A 6,444-nucleotide genomic window follows, 5' to 3' on the forward strand; every position below is an offset into this window, starting at 1 on the left:
AAAAAATTTAATTAGGTGCCACGTCATCAGTGATGACGTGACTACATATGCCAAAAGTCAGCTTCTAATTGGTCCACGTGGAGTTTCGTTAGGTCAACTAACGGTCAATGGACGAAATAATGAATTTGGTCTTTTATCAAAATCAGAAGGACTTCCTGTGATAAAAAGTAACTCTAAGGGAAAAAAAAATTAAATGAAACCCCAGGGGGTATTTAGTATTAACCCTTTATTTTATATATATATATATATATATATATGTAATATTTGTCAATTGTTAACATGCTAAACTCAACTCAACTATCAAGGTATAATTTCCTTTTCCCCTTTCCCATATGAAAAAAATATATAAAAAATAATAATAATAAATAAATAAATAATTGGGGATTGAGAGGGGGCATATGCCCCCACTCAAAGCCCCTTGGCTTCTCCCCTGATTCAGACAATAAATGAAAGAGAGTCTTTCTAAAGTCTGTTTTGTTCAAATAGAAACTTGACTTTATAAAAGTTCTCTTATATTTACTATCTGAATTACTTGCGATTCCAATAATTATAGGAATTTCGAATCAAAATGAGGACGAATAATTTAAGACTAGTACATGCGGATGCAGTTATTTGCAATATCTACAGTCGCATCCGCAAAATGCGGAATATCCCTTTTAGATATCCGCATTATCATTATATTTTTATTAATTGCATCCGCGTGATTATTACGGTTATATTTTTATTGTTTTAGGCTTGCTTTAATTTGTCAAAGTTCTAATATATTGAAAAATATACTGATTTCACATTATTTTTGAAAACAATGTAAACATAACCTATACCTAATTTAAAACGTCATTTTTGGTAGTAAACACTAAAACAACGTCATGTTAGTGAATTTATTAAATGTAATACATTATATATAAAGGGTATGAAGATGTGGAATTAGGATCCTCTCTAGTTTATATGAACTGGATATTATCCAATTCAAATGAAATTGAGAGGATCTTGTTCCGCATATGAGGCTATTAACCACATTTGCATAGCCTAAAATCACCATTCGCATATGCATTTACACGTACGGATAACGAATACAAACATTAACCGCCTGCATATACACCCTTACTCAAATCTACCACATATTGGGAAGGCAAATATGATAAAAATGAAAACGGTCTAATGCTTCTTGAAAAAGCATTGGTCGGTGTAATTATTGCAAACTTGGCTCTTTAGATATTTTAAGTCATGTTCAATTATGAAGATCTATGTTAATTTGTTGTTGCCCACTATGAAGAACACAAATTTTGAACAATTCCAATAAAGGCTATTGCTTAATAGGATCGATGTGGCTTAATTAGTAGCTAATTTTTTATTGATTCAGAAAAAAAGTAGTAATCAACATAGCATTATTTAAAACTACTATCGTCATATCTTTTTTGAAATTTAATAAGACATAATTTCACCTTCTACTCCATATCATGACTTTTTCAAATTCAAATAAACTTTAATGGATCATTGCATTTAAATAATATGTCGTACTTTAAAAACTTTTTTATGTCTTTATATGAAGATAGGGGGATGGAGACATCATAAATAATTTAATGTTAAAATAAAATGGTTTCTATTATATTTTATATGGATTGATTGTTATGATTCAATGGACTAGAATGTTTTAGAAAATCTTAAGAGCAACTCTATTTTAAAGTTTTTAAATTAAATATTCTAAATTTTATCACTTAGTAGTTAGTATGCAAGTAAGTGAGATACACTCATACAATGAATTAATTAAAAAAAAAATGAATCTTTTCAATGGCAGCAAATCATGAGGCTAAGAAATATTTAACTTAAAAATGATTTTAGAATATTGAAAACTCTATTATCAAAAAAAATTATCTATAACAAATTTCAAGTGTAGTCTGTGTAGATGAATCAGAGATTAACCATTTCATGGTCTAAATTTTATTTTGTTACATCTAATAATGTACATAGTGTCACGTTATTTAAGAATTTCAAATTACGTGACAATTTATTTACCTTATGGTAATATATATTATATATATACCATTAAATCTGTCAAACTTAATTGTAGACTATAAAATAATTCTTCTCCTTTCTTGTCCATTTCACAAATCATGACTGATGTGAGCTTAATTGCATAATGAGGAAGTTTCCATAGATGGAGGCTTTAAAACCTCATTCGAAAAGACAGCCATGCATTACAATATGAGTTGGCTTATTACTATTGTTATTGTTTATGATGTTACTTGTTTTTTGTTGGTCTTTTGATAGAGGCGAATCCATAAGAGTGTCTGTCATATAGTTTATTATAGAGTTTAATGCTTTAGGGTTTAATCAAATTTTAATTGGGTCCAAACAACAAATAAATTTAAAAAGAAAGAAAATTCGTTGACACACAATGCTGGCTTCTATTTTGTGGTTTAGATTTTATTTTATTCTATACACAAGTTAAAAAAATTTTAAATAACATGCGATTTTGCAATCTAAAAGTGCCTTTTTTTTAAGCAAATTTACAAAAAGCGTTTTTAGAAAACGAAGGTTTGATTCAAGTCGTCGGCAACACGACGTGTTTAAAAAAAGGACATAAATTTCTTACAAATCAGCTTCTAAAAATGACGTGTGTATTTTACAGGTGTAAACCACATATTTTTTAATAGCATGTACTTCTCAAATGCGTTTTCAATAGCTTAAAAAGACACTTATTGTTTCTAAAACTTGATTTATTCGAGTTTTTTACAAACTAGTCGGTAGAAAGTCGTGTGATTTAAAAAAGAATAATAATAAAAATTATTTTTCACCACATATTTATCGATCTCTATATAGTAAATGATTGAATTTATAATTAAATTTGTGTAGAATTTACATGAGTTCACAAATATAATTGTAAAAATAGATATTATTGAGATGATAATGTACAATTTTAAAAATTAAACTAGGATTCTTCTAAGATCAAGTTGTGTTTTTAAAAATCAAACTTGATGTTTGCTTTTGTAGAAGATGAGGGGAATAAGACAGCAAAGCTCTTTTAAAACAGTGTTTGGAGGCTGCTTTGGAATCGAAGCCAAGAAAGAAAAAGAGAGAAGAAAGTGGCTTTGAATAGCCGGCTCAGCGGGTTAGATGGTGGAGAGGGTATCGTCCGCATGTGCGCAATGCGGATGCGGGCTTGGGTGGCCACAACCACAAACAACAACCCACCAGCCCTTGCGAGTGGCACCCCGCAGGGGGACCCGCCACACCTTCCCTTCCTCGTCTGTACGCCAACAATAGAGGCTTTCGCTGGGCCCCCTCACCACCGCCTCAGTCATTACTCATTAGGGAATAGGGAATACAAATGGTCCTCTTCCTATTGCCCTCTAGCCCCTGGCCCCACTTCCACAGGCATCTTGTGGCTCTTCCATGTCATTCAATTTTCGCCAGCCCTACTTGGTGATGTCAAATCACTAAATCACCCTTTCAACCTTTTTTTTTTTTTTTTTTTAAAAAAAAATTTTATTTATCACACTTGTTTGGTAAGGTGGTAATATATATTTGCGTAATAAATTTGAATCTTGTTGAGTTATGGATATAAGGATCACATCCCTCAATCATACTTGCTAATTTCGTATTTGTCCTTAAGGAATAGTTCAATTGATTAGGAATCATGCCTTATAAATATACGTTAAAAAATATATATATATTTTCAAAACGGTTTACAACTCCTATGTTTATAAACTACTAATTAATAGCCGTCAAAATTGTCATTATGGTAGAGGCAGTGAAGGAGATTGTGATTGATAAAGCAACTAGTAGCAGAGATAAAGCCAAAGAATCAATGACCTGACAGCGAATAGAGACAGATAAAGCCAATGAATCAATAACTTGGTAGCGATGTGATTCATCGAAATTTACTATAAATCTGAAACTGATTAGGACGGTGGCTTTTCGTAGATACTGTCTTACAATAGCCCGACAGGCTATTGCGTATGTCACAGATAATGTTTGAGTTGTGAATATTCCAGATTGTATTTTTGGCATTGTACAAAACATTTTGCCCCATTTGATTGTTACATCAATGAAAAGATAATTCGTTAAAAAAAAAAAAAAAAGTTAATAACTTTTTTGGTACCTGAATTTGACTGTTTTTATTTTTTCCCCTCTAAGTTTTAAAACGGGAGAAATCTAGTATCCAGCCTATGGGAAAAAACAAAATCAATACCTTTGTTAGTTCCGTCAATCCCAATTAACGGAATTTTCATGTGTCACTCTCATAATACGCCACGTGTCCTAAAAATTAAAAATGATTAAACACTAATTAAAGAAAAACTAAAAAAAATTAAAGATTTTTTTTTTTTTTTAAAAAAAAAGCTCTGCTTGATTGCCGAGAAAATAAGGGAAATAATTTTCTTACAAAGAAAACTTGGGTGATGATGATGGTTTAGGGTGACTTATTTCGATCGCTTCCTTTCAATGCTGCCCATAACATTTTTTTTTTGTTATGCTGCCCATAACATTACTCTTATTTTATCTCGATCTAGGATCTCTAATATGATATTACAATTTAATTAATTTGATAATCTTTATTAAGAAACCTATTTACTATGCGTGCTGAAGCATAAATGAGGCCAGCTTAAATTTATTTTAAGATTGATTACTTTGTAAAGTTAAAAATAAACAATTTATGAGGCTTTTTGGTCTTGATAAATGCATTGCTTCTGCATTTTTTTTTTTAAAAAAAAAAAATTGGGGTTTCCACCTCCACTTGTATTATACTTCTTACATGAAGGGGCAAATTCCTATTAATTATTGGCTTCCAAAGAATGAGTACAGTTTTTGAACTGGTCACTATGGATTTATCCAATTCAATTGATTTGTATTAATCAATAAAGGGTTTTTTTTCGTATTTAATAAAATCCATAGAAAACTTGAATTTTCAACCTTTTGGAGAAATACCAAATGGTTGGTCAATTAAAAGCATTATTCATAAATAATGTTAGGCTAGTTGTACAAGGGACAACTATCAATCTCCACATTTCTCAAAATTCCTAAACAATGAACAATGATTAAATGAAGTGGGTATATATATATATATTCAAATTATGAGTTGTCTCCTCCTATATACATTTTGAATTAAGGTCCCTTATGATTGGGATTTTCGAATTGTCGTATAATTCAGACACTCTAATTATAAATAATTAATACTGATCTATAAATCTTCACGACATTAGTGGAACTTGCCAACTTATGAAGGAAGTATTTAAAGTTTATTCATAAAGTTTCCAATACAACATAATTGATAGTCTTTTTATGTTTATATAAAATCAACGTAATTATTAGTTTGATTTCATGTTTCTTTTTCCTAAATTAAACAAGATTATTAGAGCGCTCACATTGGGCAAGCAAAAAATAGTCAATAGGTTATTAATTTTGCATAATCCTATAACAAAAAATACCCAAAAAAGCTCTACACCGTGGTCGTCATTTCAATTAATGATTTGATTAGGGTGCAAGTAGATAAAAAAAAAACAAATATTTTAAATGAAATAGTAAAAATTAAAATTATTTACTCAGCTGAATGCAAATACTCTTAAAAGCAAACATTGTTGAATGAAAAATAGAATATGCGTGAACCAGATGCTACTTTGAAGGAGCTCTACTGGCTCACACCTTTGTGGGGTTGTGGTGACGGGCTCGCCTTTCCAGGCAGTAGCTATGGCTCAAACTGGACATTCCACAGCGGGTGGGAACCCCGATGGTAACGCCCAAGAGGGGAAACTACACTGGTCACCCCTTTCTACCTTTTTAATTAAAAAAAAAAAAAAAAGACTGAACAAATAAGTTAGGACGGAGTTTTCTTCAAACTGGGTTAGAGGAAGCTCTTCTAACTTAATTTATAAAAATGACATGTGTCATCTTACATGTTTTTTTAATAGTAAAGACAAAGTTGGAATAAATAATATTAAAAACTCATGTGCAACTCATATATTACTAAAAAAAATAGACACATATCATTTTTATAGACTGAATTAAAAAAAAAAATTTCAATCTAATTTAAAAGAAAACTCTGTACAATAAATTAATGTCACAGGTGAGATTCCCAAGCACATGCAATGAAATTATTTATAATTTTACTCAATATATTGTTTAGGCTTTAGGTTAGGTTTGATGATACGTGTGTCTTTTTAGACCATTAAAAATAGTGATTATAATTTTAAGAAAAAGGTGGTAAAATACATGTTTTTTTTTTTTTTTTTGTCCCATTCAAATGTTTTTATGATCACAAAACACCATAATTACTATTCATATGGCAGTCTAAGAGTGATTGCACCCCCCAGGAAGCAAACTTTTTTTTTTTCTGTCCCCAGGCAGTCCTATAATCCTGCATGGAAATCCTCGCCAGCCAAATTGATCACGTGGACAGCTAAATAATTAAAATCACACACTAACCTAACCGTTTTGGTGCACTGGAGC

This window comes from Corylus avellana, chromosome ca2, assembly GCF_901000735.1.
Source record: "Corylus avellana chromosome ca2, CavTom2PMs-1.0".
In the NCBI taxonomy this organism is placed as follows: Eukaryota; Viridiplantae; Streptophyta; class Magnoliopsida; order Fagales; family Betulaceae; genus Corylus; species Corylus avellana.